Genomic DNA, 20,431 nt, shown 5'->3' with positions numbered 1-20,431 from the left:
ATGCATTCCTCTTCTGTTTGCAGTGTCATGTTGTCGTGGTTTTAAACCAGTAACTAAAAAAATTACTTATTTTTTTACTGTGAGATATGGATTAGAACAAGAGCAAAACAGGCTTAAAACTTAAAAGGAATAAAGACAGTTTATTAACAAACTACAAGAATAAGAACACTAGAATAAACTTCCAGAAAACCCTTTTATCTCTCACTACTTGACCATCTCTTTGTACACATGACAACATAGAGACAAAAAAACTTTAGAACTTTGGTGGTAAAAACAGTCTCAATTCTTGCTAGAGTCTTTTAATCAGTTTTTGTAGAGAAACAGAAGTCTCTTTCTGCTAACTTATGGAGTTTCTAACAAGAAAACTATTGCTGTTATAGTTTCTTATTGCTCTGATGTCAGCTGCCTGGAAATCTGTCATCAGTTTTTCTCCTCCCATTTCACATCACTCTGAGGTGTGTATGGGTCAGGAGTTTAGGGATCTCATTTTAAGGATGAGTTATTCAAAGGCAAAAGTCTTCTTCATTTTGTCTCTGTGAGCTTTCCTGGAAAAACAGTTTTCTTTTTGCCCCCCAAGGCTTCAAATTCTTCACTCTACCCAGTTCCAGCAACTCACAGTATCACAAGTACTCTCTTTTACCTCAAAAGTCTACACTTTGAACACTCTATTCCTCCCAATACTCTGTCATGAATTAAAGGAGTCTTTTTAAACTACTATTGTCCATCTCTATTGCTTTAACGGAAAGATATTTCAGCTGTAAGCATCTCTCTATTCTCTCTCTCTTATTTAAAACTTAACTCTTTTCTTCACTGTTTTTGGTGGTTTTATGATGTCTTGTTCATGTTGATTGTCTCTCTCTGTCTTCTCAAAAGCCGGAAACAAAAAAAGACAAGAGAGCTCTGACTGTACTTCTTAAAGAAGTATTCACAAGTTAACTTAACTTTTTAGTAGTCGAAACTGCTGTCAATTTTAAAAATTACATAATTAGTCAAAAGAAAAGTCTCCCATCAGCCACCAGCAGTTTCAACTTCCTTAGCTCTCAAAACCACCTTAAAAGTAAAGCTACCCCATGACACATGTTTTTATCTGCAACCTTTCATTGACTTTTAGAGCCCAGAACAAGTTGCTCGACTGATGGTTAACCATGAAAGAATTTTAATTTTTTTCTGTAATAAGATAAACATGAAAGCCCACAATGCTATTAGCCGTTTCTTGGCCTAAAAATAATCCCAAACAGAGAAATAAGTAAGAAATTAAATAACACATTAGCTCAGCTACATCAACAATGTTTCACTTGCACAATAAAGATAAAAAGAAAAAAAAAATTTCCAACCTCCTTGCCTTCTGCTTTGCACAGAAACTGAAAACACAGCTGGTGCTTAATGGTGCCTGGTTAAATAGAGAAAAACTAAATACAAGGTGATACCAAATCCTCAAACTGAGAAAAACTTTTGCACAACTGCACAGCAAGCACCTCAAGAACTTCTGCACAAAACCTTGCTGGTAGTTATAGCAACAGCATTCACTGTAATTTTTACTGGGAAACACTTTTTAAAGCTATGTAAGAAAGCACATTTTTCAGCCCTTATCTACGTATCCAACTTCCAGGCTTTTGATGCACTCCTGCTCTCCATTCAGCTTCCACACCCCCTCTTCCACTTGACATGCATGGCATGTGGGTTGCTGGGGTTACTCCCAAATTCATGGAAGGAATTTTCTTTCAAAAATTCAGCAGGCTTAAATCTAAACTGCTGAACTGTGGCTTTCATTTCCAGTGAAATGCCATGCCAGCACAAATACTTACATCTCTCAGGCAAATCGGACATCCAAGAGCATTACACTGTGAGCAATAACTGGTGTATGCCCCAACACACTATAAAGGGGATGGGAAAGGAAATAATCTGTAAGAACCCTAATTTGCTAGGCCTGGAGAAATAAATTTTTATAAAGGCATGTAACGACAGCACAAGGGGGTATGGCTTTAAGCTGAAGGAGGGTAGATTTAGATCAGATATTAGGAAGACATTCTTCTCTGGGAGGGTGGTGAGGCCCTGGCACAGGCTGCCCAGAGAAGCTGTGGCTGCCCCATCCCTGGAAGTGTTCCAGCTCAGATATGGCTTTGAGCACCCTGATGTAGTGGAAGGTGTCCCTACCCATGGCAGGGGATTGGAAACAGGATCTTGAGGTCTTTTCCAACCCAAACCACGGTGGTATTCTATGATTTGCTGCATGGGAATTCTGGTGTTGCTACATTTTCTCACTAGCAAGTGCTGTAAAGCTACAAAACTTCAACATTACATGGGCTATGAAAGCTTTGGAGAGCTCCTGTACTTAATTCATCTCACATAAAATTATGCCTTTCCATAGCACAGTCTTCTGTGTATGACTGGCACCATACAGTACAACAGCCAGATTTATCTGCTGAAAGGGACTTCCTCACCTTTGAAATGTCTGTGTGAGACAGATGAGAGCACTGCTGGCTCCCTGTATTGTAACCAACCCTCTGAGCAGAAGACTGGTGTGGGTTTAACTCTTCTCTCTGATGCTCCCATCCACATGAACCATAGCTTTGGCTCTCAAGTCTGAGAGAGAACAGCACTATCTCCTCATGTTTGGCCTCCTCTTTGAGAAGGCAGAATTTTATTTTCCTCTGAGGAGGAAATGAAACAAAAGATTGAGAGCATAATTCAGGTCTTCAAGTCTTTATATTGAACTTCCACTTCTGAAGTCTTTGGAAAAATGTTTGTTGCAGCAAATTGAAAAGCATATCCTGCCTCACACTCCTAAGTCTCTTCTCCCTGACAGTAGGCCGCTTCTTGCTTTTCCACACCACTGCATTAGTTTGATGTATTGATTCATTTATTCACATGAAACAGCTTGTCTACCTTGCCTGTAACTACACTATTTATGAAAAGTTCACCATGGAAAACAAAACAAAATACACAAATAAATCCTTCATAGACCGTTAGATTTTTTCCGTAAGATTTGCTTTGCTTTGGGATGCTTTGGGATGACTTCATAAAAGCCAGTCTATTACTTTTCTAAAGTGTTCATTTATATCCTCAGGAATATCCATAAGACCACAGTTTTCTCTGGTTTTGTGTACTTTGTGAGTAAAGTTCTTGTAAGGTTCAAAGTACTGAAAGACATAAATAGTATTAAAATCTATAGTAAAAAAGTTTCAGCATTAAAACTTTTGATATTCACCATAGAACAGAGTTGCAATTCAGGGCAACAGAAACACTATGTCACACATTGCTGTGATGTTATCACTGATGTTATTCAACATTCCAATATATTAAAGCGTTATGATACCTGGAAAATATTCACAAGTTGTCATCTTGTTCCTAATAACATCCTAGGGGTGAAAAGGTTTTTTCCCCACATACCGACGTGCAAGAGTGTCAGCTTTATGATTGCTGCCTATGAATTACACCAGGAGGACTCAGTTTAACTGGCAACAATTCAAACCCAGGAAAGTCAGGACAATGAAGTGACTTCAAAGGAACATGAGTTATTGGAAAGATCATGCAAGAGCAGGCTAAGTATTCAACCTTAACACGCTTCAGTTTCATCAGATTCCAAATTGCAGGAACCAATTATTTTTTTGTCGTGGCAAATCTCTCATATCTCAGAGCCTGGCTCCATCCTGATGTGCAGCTGCAACTCTATTAGTGTAAATCAAAAAGAAAAAAATGATAACAAAACCAACAACCAAAAAAAAAAAGCAAACCAAAAAAAACCAAAAAAACCCAAACAAACCCAAAATCCAGGGTATATACACAAGTGCAAAGTAGAATAAAGCCACACAGACCCTGATGCTGAGGCTGACCCACCTTTTTGCAGATGACAATCTCTTAAAATAAATGCTCCCAAAGCACTGAAATCCATTCAACAGTTATTCTAAGATGGTTCTACTTAATGAGAGACTTCTCTTCAGCCACAAGTTAAAAATAGGAGCATTGCCTTTGCATAGTGTGAATCTCACAGCAAAGGGAACATTTCTAGGGGAAATCCAGAGATTTAATCTAGGAATGGATTATATCATCCCCTTTCTGATTTCAGGAAAAGAATGAGAGACAGGAGAAGTATGTTTCCCTCCATGGGTCTCTGAGGCAAGTTAAGACCTACCTTATTCCTGAGCTCTGTCCTGCAGCAGAGGATTGCCTTTAGGAATGCTTTTCCTGCAGGCTCCAGCCCTACAAATAAACAGGCAGGGATGGGCAGGATGTGGGCAGAACTTGGGAACTTCTCTACCCCTCCCAGGGACCAAAGTAGCCTCAGAGCCACCACAAATGCACAAGAGAAGGCTGGTAAGGAAGGGTTACCCCCGCCATGGTGCCTCCCATGATTGCTGCCCTCAGCTCCTGCCTGGCCCAGGGGAATACATGGGCACTGCTTAACACCCCTTTCCTCTGCTGGCACATCCACCAGAGCCTGTCCTGGTCCCACTGGCAGCACTTGTGGACTGGGGGATTTGCTGGTGTTTGCAGATCCCATTTAATTCAGATTGCTGCCTGGCACTTGCAGGTCAGTGGCTTCTAGTCTGTGATTTCAAGTATTTCCTGATGAAATTGCCTAGGAGGGATATGGCCAGAAAGGTTCCAGCTCACCTGGTTTGCCACAGAGAGCAGTCTAAGGGCATCATTGTTTCACAATATTGTCATATACAATTTTTAGAAAAAACAAGTCATAATTTTAAATCTACAGGTTTTGACAATTATTTAAAGCATTAAAAAATATATGCATTTTAAAAGTTATGAATTTAAAAAATGATGCATTTATAATAATTCAAGTATTCAATTTTTCACCTCATCAGTGGAAACCAACATAGACAATAGTTTTTAAATATCACACCCTGAGATATGTGATTTAGTCTTTGCTGGCTCTGCTGATTTAGTAGCACAGCTCACAAAAGGATCAATGTTCAGACAATCCCACTGGTCTCTCAGCACACCTATTAGCAGATTAAAGTACTCCACAATTTTTTATTGGAATGACAGAACCTGTCCCTAAATGCAGACAACACAATAACATCAATAAATTGGGAGTCATTTTTCACTTAAGTCTGTATAACATGAAAGACACTGACGAAACCTTAAATTACAGAAAATAATGGCTAGTGACAGAATTCTTCTTAGGCATCATGGATTTATTCCCAGAAAGCATTAAGCCTATGGGAAAGATTACATTATTATTACATTATTATACATTACACTTATTATTACATTACTTCTTTATCACTAGTTCCCATTCTTCCAAAATTCCAAAATAATTGATTTCTACTGTCAAAGAAAGCATCAGTGTGAACAAGGTGAGAGGCCTTTCCCCAAATTCAGGTGATTAAATGAAGGACATTAGTAAAAGCATTGTTGAGCCTTAAATATAGAGTTGAATGTAAAGCAATCCCTGAGTAATCCCTGAATACCAAGCCATAGGGAAAATCACTTATTTTCATCAACAAGTTATCTCATTAAAAGTTTGACATCTGGGACCCTGCAGCACAGAGGGAGGCACTGAACTAGACATGCCTGCCATGTTTTGTGCATGGTCACCAAAGGGAGCTGTATTTTCAGTGTTTCACTCTTAAACTTTCACTGGAGTGGCACCACTGATGGGGAATTAGCTCAAATGGCAGAGCGCTCGCTTAGCATGCGAGAGGCAGCAAAATCCATGCCCGCACTCCTCAGTGCTTTCAGAATTTATTTCACTATAAACCAGATGACAGCATTTGAAATTATTCTGAGGTGAGCTCAGTTGGCCAGAGCCTGGTGCTGACAGCACCAAGGTCATGGGTTAGATTCCAGTATGGGCCGTTCATATAAGAGCTGGGCTCGATGATCCTTCCAGCTCAGATATTCTGTGACCATTAATGAGTATCACATTTCTCCTTTCTCCTAGAAAATAACAGCAAAAACTTCTGAAAATTCGTCCCTGGTATCTAACACTTTACAAGCTCCTTCTGCAATTTTTAGCTTTTAATTCCCATTCCTCTCACTTTCTGAGATTTTGTGTTCCAGGGGATGAAATTCAGAGTGTTTTGTGATTCAGCTTGACTTCTCCAAGAAGGCCACAAGCTTGTCTTTTTTGATAAATCATATGCTAAAAAGAGCCATCTTCTGTAAAAGAAAATGTTTCACAAGTCCTAGCACTTGTGAAAATGCTGCTTAGATGTGAATTAGGTGCTTTAGATGATTATTAACCCAATAATCATTCAAATTCTTGGGAAGAAGACTCTGCTCTTGACTGCAGGCAACACACTTGAGACAGCAGCAATTCCAGAAATATGAAATGCTGATCACTGACCCTCCTTAAAACCCTGCAGGAGAGCAGGGACCTAGTGTAAAACCTACAAGACCCTTTCAGTCACTTGTCCACCTACTCAGGAGTCTGGGTGCTGCTCTTGCCATTGTCTTATCTCCCAAGCAAAGTGAAAACCTACCAAGATGGAGTTAAGAAAGGAGAGTTAGGCAATGAAGAAAAAATGCAGACAGGTGATGAGACAAATAGGGTTATAACCAGACTTGTCACTTGTCACCTCTAAAATGCCATTTTTTTCAGATGGGAATGGGGACTTGGGTGGATTTCAGATGAAGTTGTGGATGCCCCATCCATGGAAGTGTACAAGGACAGGCTGGATGGGGTTTAGAGCAACTTGGACTAGGAAGAGGTGTCCCTGACCATGGCAGGGTGTGGGAACAAGATGATCTTTGAGGTTTCCTCCAACACAAACCATTCTGTGATTTCTATGGTTTATTTTGTATAAAATTACTGTAGCAGAGCCAGAATTAAGCTCAGTTTAGCTGTCCAAGTCTTGCACCAAAAGCAAGGCCTTCCTGTCCCACGTTATCTCAGCTGGGACAAGAGCAAAGGGTTCCCTGTTTACCAGACTTGATCCCCATGTGGAAATACCCTGTAATAGACGGATTTCACTAATCCCATGAGCATACAGCATTAAAGGTCCAAAGGAGCTAATAGCCTCCTCAAATCTCTCATTCTTCCTGATGGTATTGAAGGAGAAAAACTCTCCTATGAGCTTTGCAGCCCTCCAGTTCAGCATCATGTCACAGAACAGAGAAGGGATTAGCACTTATCGTCTGATCGGGCAAACATGTTAGCCAAACAAGAAGGGCTGGTAATGAGGCAGAAAAGCTGTTTGCACAATGGCACAGATCCTCCCACCTAGGCATGAATCAAGAGTATTCATAATACTGCTATTTAATTGAGAGACTCGAGTAGATTAAGGCCAAGTTTTTGCAGACAGCATAGGACTGACAAAAGAAAAAATCCATGCTCTGTGGAGCTTCTTAATGATGAATCAGAATTAATAAACCTTGTCCTGTTTGTAACAGGAATAAGTGAAATGATCATTTATGCAAGTGTCCATATCACAGGAAATTGTTGCCTGCCATGTTCCAGCAATTATTTGGGTTTCAATGGAGGAGAAACACTGGCTTCGTGTCAGAATTGTCTTAAAGTTGCACTAAATCAAACCAAAGGCTGGTATTCCCCCAGCCCAGTGTAATCCCTCCTGTGCCATGGGCCCTGGTCAGGAGAGAGAAGAGGATTTTAAAGTTAATGTGCAGTCCAACAGCTTTATGCTTCATCATCTTTGCATGTGTCTGACACTCAGCTATATGACATCAATGTCACATCATGCACATCCTGAAAGATCCTAAACCTGATACCTGGGATAAAATAGTCACATCACCCCTCTACAGCTATTCCAGACCCTCCTGCTCACACAAAATGCTTTTTTAATTACTGTAAAACTTTTCAATATATTGACAGAGATGCCACTGATATTGGGTCAGCAGCCATGGCCACTCCAGGCTGCTGTGGGGAACCACTCCTGCCCAGACTCTGCTGTGCCTTATGGAAATTATGAGGCTTCATCTGACCAAATACAGAGATTTACAGTGTAACTGTCAATACCTGAGTAAACCACCTGCCAGCCCTCTATAATCCATAAAGATGAACAGACACTTCCAGGGAGTAATTTATATCAAACAGGTCAGATGAATTACCCTGGAAAACTTTGTATTCTTCCCACCATTTTAAGGCAGCAAGGGATGGCTGGCTGAAAGTGAGGATCAAAAACAGACATCTGAAACTAGAGAGATGACCCAGCATGAGATCTTGGGCAGGAAAGACCCATCTCCACACACACTCAGCCTCTCTGCTTGAGACAGACAGACCCAAGAGAGGTACACAAATAGCACACAAACCAGTGGCACAGCCTTTTGTCCCATGTTATGTCCATCCATGCCATGGGCCATTGCAATTATTTAAGGGAATTCAGCCCATGATACGATGCATCTGCAAGTCATTAATGATGAGAAGTACAAAGGCATATAGCTAAGGGAAAAACTGACACTGGTTAAATCAGAATTATTCCTGCTTATTTCTGGTGGGATTTTTCTTGATCTGTTTTGTTTGGGCTTGTGGTTTCTTTTTTCTTTTTGTTTGTTTGGGTTTTGCTTTTTTTTTTCTTTTTTGTTTGGTTTTCTGTTTGTTTTTTGTTGTTGGTTTGGTTTGGTTTTTGTTGGTTTTTTGGGTTTGTTTTTTTTTTTTTCCTTCTGAATGCTGAAGACCTACAAATCTGCCAGCAACTCTTTCAACTGGGGGAAAGATTTCCCAGAACACTCCTAAACTCAGTGCACCTTCCGTGGCTTCCTTGGCTGGGCAGGACCTGCCTTAGAAGTTATTGCCTTCAAAAACACTCTGGGAGAGACACAGGGAGCAGAACCATAGACATGGAAATGGGAAGAAATTGAAACAAGAGTAAAGTTGTTTATCATACCAGAGGAATCTGGTACAAGGGTACTTCATGCTTTATCTGTTCTCCTATGTGTTAGCAGTCTTAGCTCAGAAAACTGCTGAAGGAAACCAACAGGTCTTTGACTTCCCTGTGTCACCACATCCAAAATTAGCAACTTAATTTTGTAGCCCACTCCTAACTGCCATAGCCTGCCTGGGGTCATGGCCCATAGTCTGGGAACAGCTGCTAAGGGAAGTGAAAAGGACGCAAAATGAAGAAAATATGGCAGTAGAAATATGTACTGCAAAGGAGAAAAAAAATCAAAGGCAGCAATAAAAATAAATTAAGGCCGAATAGCAAATTTAAAAGAAGAAAAAAGTAGTCAAATTTATACAAATAGCTTGAGTTCAAACTGAACAGAAAATATACTCAGTAATAAACCCAAGGAATGGCAAAGAAAGAAGATAATATAAGACCTGCTGTAAACTGTTTTAATTTCAGGAATCAATCATAAAAGTACTTATCCATATAATTAAGAAAAGCCTCCAGGAATCATAAAAAACACTCTCAGAAACACTTTAGAGGTGGTACCATAACTAAACAGCAAAGCAGGACAAGGTAAATTGCCATGGAACAATTCAAGGTGGTTTATGAAATACCAGACTTGAACAAGGATCATCAACCCATCTGTTAGGCATGAGCAGCTCACTCCTGCCCCAGCCCCCCAGGGCAGCTGAACAGATTTATTATCTATGTTAGAGCACTGTCCTTTACAAAAGAAATGTGGTTTTTATTTCTTCTTGCTGCAGGAGCATGAAGTCACTGTCCATTGCAGAGCTACACCACCAGGTCCTGTGTTCAGACTGAGCATCCTGGGCTGTTCTGCTGCAGATCATGGAAATGAGGCAGATCTGAGGTTTGTCAGTGCTCACACAGGAACAGGAGTCCAGGTGCTACAGAAGAGCTGTGCCTTGCTGTCTCCTGGCCAGTGCTGAATTAATTTCCTAGTCAGAATTTAATATCACTATGCTTGACTGCCCTGTCTAGAACTAGTCAGTGGGGTTTGCTGCAGATTTTCTGGTATATTTTGCAAAGATAAGCACTAGAAAACATTTTTTTACCAAGCATTACAATGGACTGAAAAGCATGTGTTCCTTTCCTTGTAGATTCATTAAGGTATTTAACTTACTGTGAGGAAAACCAGTCCTGCCACTGAAATGGATAAAGGTTTTTGGGAATGCCCAGTACAAGAAGTCCTGTAAAATAGCTATCAGCTGTTGTTTCATTCGTGAACCTCATTGGCAGCCAAGACAGTCCACACAGATTATTTGTAGCCTTTATGTGCTGGTGAGATTGGAATTAGTGAAGTTCTGTCATACAAGAGGTAATTAGTTTTACACTAAGCATGGAGCCAACAGAAATCGCACAGTACCTCTAAACTTTACAGCTCAAAGAAAATCTTTGCAATCAATATGCAGAATAATTCTTCCTAGGGAAATCAGTGTTACCCAGGTTGCTCTGGAAGGAAACACCTGGGTGCTGACAATGGGCACATACTTCAACATGGTTAAGCACTGAAAAAATTGCAGTTGGGCAATAAATAGTCAAACCACAACCAAGTGTTGGCCAAGCTTACAAAGACCATCCATCCAAAAATATTTAAATCTGTCAATGGTTTAAACCTGCCCTCAAACATGAAGTGAAATATGGCAGTTTTGACATCTCTTATTAAAATCACTTAAGAATCAATATTCAGGACATAACAATCAAATCAAGTTGCTTAAACTAAACTCAAGGGATCCTTCTGTTCTGCAAAGAATCAAAGATTAATTTTTAAGGAACTGAATCAATGCAAAGTAAATAGATTCTGATGAGCTGGAGAAGGATAACTTACATCTACTGCATAGTAGATGAGCTCTGTGATAACAGCACTCCCTGAGCAGAGGGAATATACACCACTGCATAATCAGCACTGACAGCACTTGCAAAACATGACCCATAACTCGCTTTCATTCATTCCTAGTGAATAATCAAGGCTAACAGAGCTTGGAGAAGTTTTGTGACACGTGATCAGATCAGGTCCAGGTTTGGCAGTTTTTGGCCAGCTCTGCAGCCCCACACACCCTGGGGTGGGGTTTGTGACTCCTCAGTGGGCTCCCAGGACAGGCTGCTTTGCTTCTTTTTTTGTAGAGCAAGAGTTTGCAAGTGAGTGCCAGGGCAGGCACCTGCCCAGTCTTTACTGCTGGATTTCCTCTATACTGGGAAAGAAATGGGAAGTTTTTAGAGAGAGTTCATTCTGCTTTACATAAAGAAGCCTTCTAAATCTAACACCCTTGTTCGTGGACACAAAGATAGCAGGTATTTGCCATGAAAAACTCAATGTAATAAAGAATAGCAACTCAGCCCGCCTTGATCTCCTAAACAAACCTTTTTTATTTTGGAATCAAAAGCTATCTCACTACTTGCATCACCTGATTTGTGAAATGAATTGTCTACCAAAACAACATATCTGTTGTATATCAATAATGGTTATTTGAGAGAAGGGTGGTTTCTTTTTTTCCCCACTCCAGATATAATCTCTAAGCTGTAACACAAGTCCCTGGCAGGTCATGTTCCCACCTACTGCTAATACTGACACAGTTCTCTCAGGGCAATCATAGCGTGTGCACACTTTTTCTTTCCTAGGTGAAATAGGAGCTATTCAATTGATCTTTTAGTGATAAAAAACAAAAAAAAAGTTATGAAAAATAAATATTATCAATCCACTCACATCCTCATATTCAGACTAGGAAGGAATAAGCATCTTGTCCCACAAGCAGAGCTCATGTTCCGTGGCTCACATTCACATGATAATTTTTTTCAGCCTAGTTGGTGGAGCTGGACATCAGGAGTAAAGCAGGGAGAAGAAATCAGGGCATGCCCTCCCACCCCTGGTCCCCAGCTCCTGTGCTGTGATTGCCAGCCCAGGGTTTGTAATTGCTGATCACAACCCCCATGGCAGCCTCCACCAGCAGGAGCAAAGGAGATCAAAGGAAAAGTCCTGAGACAGAAAACGAGGGTTGTAAGGGTCTTGGTGCTCCATTATTATCTGAATAGAAGACCTGAGAGGAGGCTTCTTCTCCCAGGTGACAGGGATAGGACAAGAGGAAATGGCCTCAAGGTACACCAGAGGAGGTTTAGATTGGAGATTATGATGGATTTCTTCACTGAAAGGCATTCAGGCATTGGAAGAGGCTGCCCAGGGAAGCTGTGGAGTCACCATCCTTGCAGGTATTTAAAATGCATGTGGCACCTGGGGACAGGGTTTAGTGGTAGACATGACAGTGCTGGGTTAATGGCTGGACTTGATGGTCTTAGAGGTCTTTTCCAAAATAAACTGTTCTATTATTCTCTGATTCTATACTTTTCAATAAATCAGCTCTAGCTAGTTTCTCTTCACCATTCACATTCTAGAAATCTTGCCAATTTTTAGAGAATATACTATTCAATTAATAAGAAATCAAATTTACTGACACCTGATGACATTTATTAGTGAAGAATATTAGGACTAAGATCTCCTCTCCACTGGAAAAAAAAAACCAAAAACAAAACCTGGCAGTATATTTTAAACAAAATTTGAAATTAAAAACTGTAAAATAAATGTTATGATCATTGACTTGCATTATTGACTTGAGTTTTCATACTTGCTTGCAAAGGAGAATGCAAGTCTGAGTGTACTTTGAGCAAATCATTTCAAGACTTAAGACCTGCAAGTCTTCCCAAAGGCACAACAGGAGATCTTTGCAGAAGTTTCTTTCTGCAGAAGACATTCCTCTGCTTGGCTCCGCTCACAGAGCTGGGACAGCCATCTCAGCCAACCTTTGCTCCTGCCAGCTTCAGAAGCCTGATGTGATTTCCACTGAAAGGGATCACTAAACTTCCAGCAGCAACTGGAAGAAGCCTCCAGAAAAACACCAAATAAAATGAAGCACATGATGAAGAAAATTGCCAGAATGAGTTTGTGTCCAAAGAGGACCAATTTTCAACATGTCCATTTTCCTGTATTTTTCCTACTGCACCTACATATGCTACAAGAATTTAAAAAAAAAAAATAATAAAAAAAAAATGCTCCAAGTTCCTCAGTTACAGTTCAGTGATTTCTGCAGATGCTGTCTCCCCCTTTCCTCACTCCCCAAACTTGAGCTCTCAAACTCCGAAACATCTTTGTAACAGTTGGTAGTGCCAAATACAAAGTGAGCAGCACCCAGTGAGGACCCAACATTCCTGTTTTTAGACTCACCCAGCCATGGAACGACCTGCAGGAATCAGTCTTCTCTAAAGAGGCAGTTTTAAAACAAAAATGCTCTACTACATTTCCTTGCAATGGAAAAGAGCGTTGGGAAGCATGGAAGGAGATATTTCAGTGTAATAGGAGACAATACATTACTTAAGATTAAGTAATTCTTACATTACTTAAGAATGTAAGACTTACATTCTTACAGTCATGTAAGAATGACTGGGGAATTTGGCATTGTCTGAAGGGCTGAAATAGCCCAGTACCACATGTATCATTCAGGTGTGGAGGTACAGACAAGATGCTGACAAAATGTAAGATTTTTTTTTTTAAAGGTTTTGCTCCTTATTGTAAGAAATGGGAAGAATTCAAGAATGGTCTTTAAACAGGAGGAATTGTGATCACCCAGCAGTGATTAATCAAAACAAGTATTAGAAGAAAGTGTTACAATATGACAAATTGAAATAACCTTTGAAGCCAAGATAATTATGTAACAAATCTCAGGAATATATTTTAGCAAGAAAGCTATCACATGCTGGAAACAAAAGCATTCTTTTAGTCCTATTATTTTCAGTATCATAATTTGCAGAATCAAAAGCTAGCTCTGGCATGTAGCAAAGATGTTTGCCTTAAAATTGCATGAAATGCAAGAAGAAGAAAAGACTTATGTATATGTATAGGTGCTATAGACATACTCACCCACACATTGTCTGGGGCTCTGAGCTCATAAAAACCTTCCCACAGACCAAAAAAATTAACTAATCCTTCCACCTCATTCTTCCTCTGTTAGGTCCCCACTGGGGAGGTTTTCTTCCACTGTAGTAACATGAGTCAGAGTAACATAAGTCAGACAGATACTTCCCCTGCAATGAGTCCTCTATCAGATGTGCGATTCCAACCCAAAGACTCATTCATGGCAGAGGTCTCACTCAAATTCAAGAGACAATCACTCAAATGAGAGAGAATATTATTTTCGCTTAAAATGAACAAGATTTGGCCCCAAACTGATCCTGGGAAAGGGAGGCAATGTCATCTGCTGGTTTAAAAGTCAAAATACCTGGTTTCCTTCCTTTGCTCCACAATGTGTTGAGGAGTGTCTTTCTGCAAGTTACTTGGAGTAATTCTCCACAAAACCAGATGACATTCATCAGTTGGTGGGCTGCCCATTCCTAAGCTCAGAATTTGACTCTTCTCCATTTCACCAGAAAGGATGACAAAACATCCAAAACTGCCTCTTATTAGAAGCAGTAGAACACAATGCACTTATTGAGGATGCACAGTGAATCTAACACACATACCCAGGAGTTTCATTTGCAATAATATTCTATAAACACTTCATTGATATAGAATCTATCTTCCTGTATTTGATATGTCTAAGTGGAAGTTACTCAGGACACTGTCCCAGCTGTCCAGACAATAGTATTTTTATATTCAGAATAGCATCTTAATGGAAAATATGTATGATAGTTGGTAGGATTGAGAATTTAGTTAAAACTACTAAACTACTAAATATACTAAAGATCTACTCTTTAAGAAAAAAAAGTCATACAATTTGAAGTGGAATAAACCTTGCAATTGCCTGCCTGACCTATTTGGCAACACTTCTCCCTATTATTTTATCAATTAGTATCCATACAAACTCCCCCAAAACAGATGTCTAAACAGTCATTCATCAAAGACAAAAAGGAGATTCAGGCATGCACCTAAAATAATTCTGGTTGCTAATTGAGCATATTGAGTAACACAGATACATTTGCAGGTGCATCTTCCTGAGAATGATCCCATTAGTGTCCACACTGCACAGATGGGCTGTGTTATTTTAAGGTTTTAATCAAAATACATGCAAACAGGCACAGCACCATGTGCATGCTAATGCTGTGAAGTGTCAGCAGTCACTACATTCTTTCAAGAACTCTAGCTATGTAAAAACTCAGAAGAGAAGGAACTGATGAATTAGGCACTTTAGAGGAAGGCTTAGAGGTTACAGCTAAAAGGTGACACACAGCAATTCATAATAAATGTAGAGGAAACATCTTGTTAACACGGCAGTGTATTCCCACATACTGACAGGAACTGCATCAACACAGACAGAATACAGAAGGTGTAAGGTCATCAAACTGCCAAGGTATTTATATTAGAAGAACCAACCCTGAAAACAGTGATTATAGTGTAATCTTGACATCTGTCAGCCTCCTGTCAATGGCTCTCCTCAGTGAAGGCATTACACATCCCTCAGCCACTTCTTTATCATCTGCAGTGAAGTTTTCTGCATCTGCTACTCCCAGTTTGAGGGCACACCAGATCCGATTCAGGTGAGCAACTCACCTAGCAGACTCTGGTCTTTGTTAATTAAATGAGAAATAAATAAATGCATCTTGAGAATAATGGAACACAGTTCCTCCTATATTTCCTTTGTAAAAGACAGACCCTGTTCCTGCATGTTTGCATAGTTAGAAAAAAAAAGTAAAAAAATTAGTCTTCTGAATTTGATACTCCTCCCTGCTGGGGGGGAAGGAAATGAAAATAAGACATAGCAGAGGTTGTGTTCAGTTACAGTGCCCCGGGTGCCAGGTTTGCAAACCCAACAATGTCCTCTTACCTGCACAGACACGGCACCACCTGAAGCGGTACCTGGAGCCCGGCTCCTGACCCGGGTGCGCCCTGCGGAGCGGCCAGCTGGGATGGATGGGGCGGTGATGGGCGAGCACAGACAGACACACGGACACAGGACACGGACAGACACACTGCCCCGAGCCCCGCTGCGCGCACACACGCTCACAGGGACATGTCAGTGATGGGGACAGGCAAAACGCTGCATCCCCCGTGCACCCACCCCTGGAGGAAGAGAAGAGGAAGAGAAGAGGAAGAGAAGAGGAAGAGAAGAGGAAGAGAAGAGGAAGAGAAGAGGAAGAGAAGAGGAAGAGAAGAGGAAGAGAAGAGGAAGAGAAGAGGAAGAGAAGAGGAAGAGAAGAGGAAGAGAAGAGGAAGAGAAGAGGAAGAGAAGAGGAAGAGAAGAGGGATGGAGCGGAGGGCAGCGGGCGCTGGCGGCAGCAGCGGGCTCGGGCCCGGGCGGGCCGGCGGCGGTGCCGGAGAGGGGCCGGGCAGGGCGGGCGCGGGTTTAAGGAGTGAGGGGAGGGGAGGCGCTGGGCGGGGAGGGCCGCGGGCCCCGCTGCTGGCTGGGGGCGGGGGAGCCGGGGATGGGGCTGGGACTGACCGCTCCGGGGGTGTGGGCTGAGGGACACGGGGGTGGGAGATGTGAGCCATGAGGGACAGGTTCGAGAGAAGGGGACTGGGAGTCCCGGCCCGAAGGGGCTCGGGATGGGCTCCCCGAAGGGCAGAGAATGGGGGAACCGTGTCCCCGCCGTGTGGGGAGAAACGCCCTTTCTGTCTTAGCAAACAGGTGGTTTCTGCTTTTGCCTCCTCCCTGAGCTCAGTGTCTAAATAAAAAACCCTCAGCTGGGATATTTTTGCTTGAATTTCAGTTCTGACTTGCGAGCTGGAGCCACTCTTCCTTCACCCTCCTCCAGACACATCCCCGGGCCCCTCCGCTGCCTCACCCGCAGCTCCTGCCCCGGCGGAGCCTTGCACAGCTGTCCCATCGGGGCCGGTGTCCACCAGAGGGAACTGAAGTCTGCCGCAAACTGAAGCTCTCAAAGCATGCCCAAAGGACATACAAAGCATATTTTTTTTAGCATGACTCATTTCTCAGGCTACCCAGAGAAGCTGTGGCTGCCCCATCCCTGGAAGTGTCCAAGGCCGGGTTGGACAGGGCTTGGAGCAACCTGGGATAGTGGAAGGTGTCCTTGCCCATGGCAGGGGGGTGGAACTGGATGATCTTTATGGTGCCTTCTAACCCAAACCATTCTGATTCTATTATAAACAGCTGCATCTAGAGCAGATCAGTGGGTCAGGATCTAGACCAGGTTTTAAAGATGTTCCTGTGTCTGTTCCCAGAGCAGGCCTCAGGCCTTTGGTGTTGGCAGGTTTGTGGCTGCTCAGATCCATGAAAACCCACAGTTTTGGTGGCAGATGGAAGGTTTGCTAGGTTTTCTTGTCTGTCTACTATGTGGTAGCAACAGATACAGAAAGTTCTGTTGTGTTACAGCTCACCCTCAAGCTGAAGGAGCACTGCAGATACCTGTCTGCAAAGTTTTCCACTTTGCAAAGAGAAATCATTGACTGAATTCAGATTGCTAAACTTCAGAATTTTCTGGGAACATGCATTCATGTATTAAATTGCCATGTGCTTAAATGGAGCAGATTTCTACCCTGTCAGGTAGTTGGAAAGGCAGGTCTCCAGTGTGTTCTCTAACCCCTCCTACCAGTGGCATGTTCTTTTCGCTCAGCCCAGTCTTATCCCTTCTACTGCCAATGAGGAAAAGTATAATTTTGTTATCTTTTGTATGCTATTAACACCAACTCATGGTTATCCTTTCCATTTTTTAAGAGATGTATTAATCTCTCTGTTCCTCCATTCCTTGGACAGAACACATTCTTCAACTTTTATGTGGTTATTGAAAGATCATCACCTTTGTTCTTCTCTTTCAGGTTTCCTGCAGGGATCTCTATCTCAATACAGGTTAGAGCCTGGGTCACCAAAGCACTTTGCTGTATTTACTGAATTGGGATTTGAGGTTTGCATTCACTGTGTGTCTGTTTAAAATTTCTTGACAGGATTGCTTTTTAGGCACAGGTTATTAGACAATCTGTTCAGAGGCATGAAAGAAAGTATCCATGAGTACAGGAAGGTGAGAGGTTTTTTTGAAGACTCACAGCCTTGCTGACCTCTGCCCAGATTTTGGAGTGGTTGCATGGTTTATTCACGTCTCTGCCATCAGAATCATCTAGAATCATTGGTCTACCAAAAACAGATGAAATATTTAATGCTGCATATGCATATATAAATCTGAGAAGGAATCCTCTGTCTGCAGCTGATCCCATTCCGGTCCTCATAAATGGCATCAAAAGGGTGGGCAGGCATTGGAACAGGCTGCCCAGGGACATGGTGGAATCACAATTCTGAGAGTGTTCACAAAACCTGTAGGTGTGGTGCTTATGGACATGGTTAGTGGTGCATCTGGTGATGCTCAGTTAATGGTTTGACTCAGTTTTAGAGGTCTTTTTCAACCTTAGTATTTCTATAAAAAGAAAAACAGGGTGTTGCTCAGGTCCAGACTGAAGCAGCAAAGCAAAACTTTTCCCATAATAGAGTGTGATTTTTTTTTATACTTTCTCTCAGCATAACTTTTTCTTCAGGCTGCTTCACTTTCCAACCCAGTATTTTATTAAATATTATCTTTACCTGGTGTAAAAATGTTAAGCCTATGGGATGCTGGTGGTCTTCTCACTAAAGCTTCACCTTCCCAAGAATATTTTGTCTTGAACAAGCACCTTCTCACTGTCACATTAGCTTGATCTGTTGTAAGAGATTAAACCAAGTGGTGTATGGCAGATGAGTGTTGTGCACAATGAAGAAAACCTAATATCCTCCCTTGGTCTGAAGCAGCAGCCTGGTTTGTATTTAGATCTTGCAGCAGTTACTATTTCATCTACTGCATACAATAATCATCTGTCAACATTCTTGCAGCAAGCTCAGTTGCTTCTCTTTACAATGTACAAGGTGATTAACAGAATCATTTCTCTTTGCAGATGCTTTGCTTCCAATGATCTGGAAGAAGCATAAACATGTAGATGGCAATTCAAGCTGCTGTCTTATTAGGATTTCTGTTGGAAACAGCACTGAATCAGCAGCTCAGAGGATTATGACAAACATCGATGAGCAGATACATAACTCAATTTCTCCACATTTTTCAGTTCTTTCTGTTCTGATTGTGAGCCTTTGATTTCCATTTTCACCCTGGGGTTAGGAATATAAAAGATGGATGTACTGCATGGAGAAGAAGGTCTGTGTAGCATGATATCTTATCCCCAGGAACGGATGCCTCAGCAGGTGTGTAGGAAAACAGTAATCATTCCACAATGCTTCCCGAGAATGGTGTCTCAGTCTGTGATTGTTGCATGGGGATTTCCTCACAAAGACATGGTGTGTGACTTGAACTGCTCACAGTCCTTTCTTCTGCACTAAATTTACCAGCCACATTTAAATCCAGATAAATACTACTTACAAATGTTTGGTGGCAACATATCCTGCAATAGTTCACTCCCAGGAATTATACAATCTGCAAATCACAGTGCCTTTGCTTCCTGTAACATCCAGTTTGAGCACAGATATAAGTGGCTTTTCCTTCTGTCCAGTTAATGGTGTCTCAGGGCTCTGAAAGGTTTCTTACACAAATTTCCTGAAAATTCTGATGCTGTCAAGGCTCAGATCAGTAGCTGTGTGCTGGCAACTCATAAATTCCTAAGAAACAAGGATTTGCATCACTGGGGAATACTCTTGTGCCTTTTTTTATGTTTATATACATTCTGTTGTGCACACTGTGTATTATAGTCCCTAAAGGCTTACATTTCAAGGCATGAAGCAGATCCAAATGGTCTCTCTTAAGAAAAAGTCTACCTGGCAAAGAAATGTTCTCTTCCCTGCAGTTTAGAATCTTCAATGCCAAAACCCATTGAGAGCAATGAAAGGAAACTACTAAATTCTGCAGAAGAATATATTTTGAATTATTGTGCTGCATGTCACACTTTAGTTTCTATAGGTTTTATAGGACTCATGTATCATGGCAGTATTCTGTTTTGGTCTTGTTCTTATCTTACTTTGTTGTTGCTAGTGAATTACAGGATTTGTATTTCCTAAATCCTGACACATACACGATTTCTGTTGGATGAGCATTGCATGCAGCTTTTCATCCAACGTTGCAACTTAAAAAATCCTCATAGTTTAGTGAAGAAAAGACTCATAAAGATAATTTAAAAACAAATAAAATTTCTTCTAATCCTACAGTAAGTTTAGGAATGACACCTTCAAGAGTAAAGAGAAATGGCAACAAAAATGGAAAAATGTACCATCATCATGAGAAAAACTTTCAATATTTCCTTCCTACCCTTCAGAAAAACCAGTTGACTCTCGAGCCACACATAATTTGTTCCTGTATTAATAACCCCAGCTACATCTAAATTGCATTTAATATAAAGTGGTTGTAAGAACAATGATAACTCACACAAATAATTGTTATTTCTTGTTTCCTGACTTATCTGAGGGTATTCTCAGTTCTCCATCTCTCTAATGCACAATGTTTATGCTTATCTATCTCTTGGCCACCACATTCTGATTCTTTATTCACAAATCACCTTTATAAAAATGTAACCTTTGATTTTTTTAAGTTTATACCTAAACAATACAAAAATTGTAGTATTTCATGAAACCTTCTTTTGTCTTCTCCATGTAATTGGAGCAGAAAATGCTATGGTAGAAAAAAAGGGAAATCTTCCTTAT

At 41.1% G+C, this 20,431-nt stretch overlaps 1 protein-coding gene across 1 annotated transcript in view; it reads right to left on the bottom strand.

Annotated features, from left to right (window-relative positions):
• Positions 1-16,045, bottom strand: part of COL22A1 (collagen type XXII alpha 1 chain) — a 240,622-nt gene extending 224,577 nt beyond the window's left edge. Inside the window, exon 1 of the mRNA XM_014258290.2 lies at positions 15,635-16,045. The gene's annotated coding sequence lies outside the window, so the exon portion shown is untranslated. The remainder of the gene's footprint in view (positions 1-15,634) is intronic.
• Positions 16,046-20,431: the final 4,386 nt, after the last annotated feature.

This window comes from Pseudopodoces humilis, chromosome 1 (genome assembly GCF_049639895.1).
Source record: "Pseudopodoces humilis isolate 2021_Gansu_Grassland_sample_001 chromosome 1, ASM4963989v1, whole genome shotgun sequence".
Lineage (NCBI taxonomy): Eukaryota > Metazoa > Chordata > Aves > Passeriformes > Paridae > Pseudopodoces > Pseudopodoces humilis.
The sequence above is the reverse complement of the archived record's forward strand: the minus strand, read 5'-3'. Positions and strand labels throughout refer to the sequence as shown.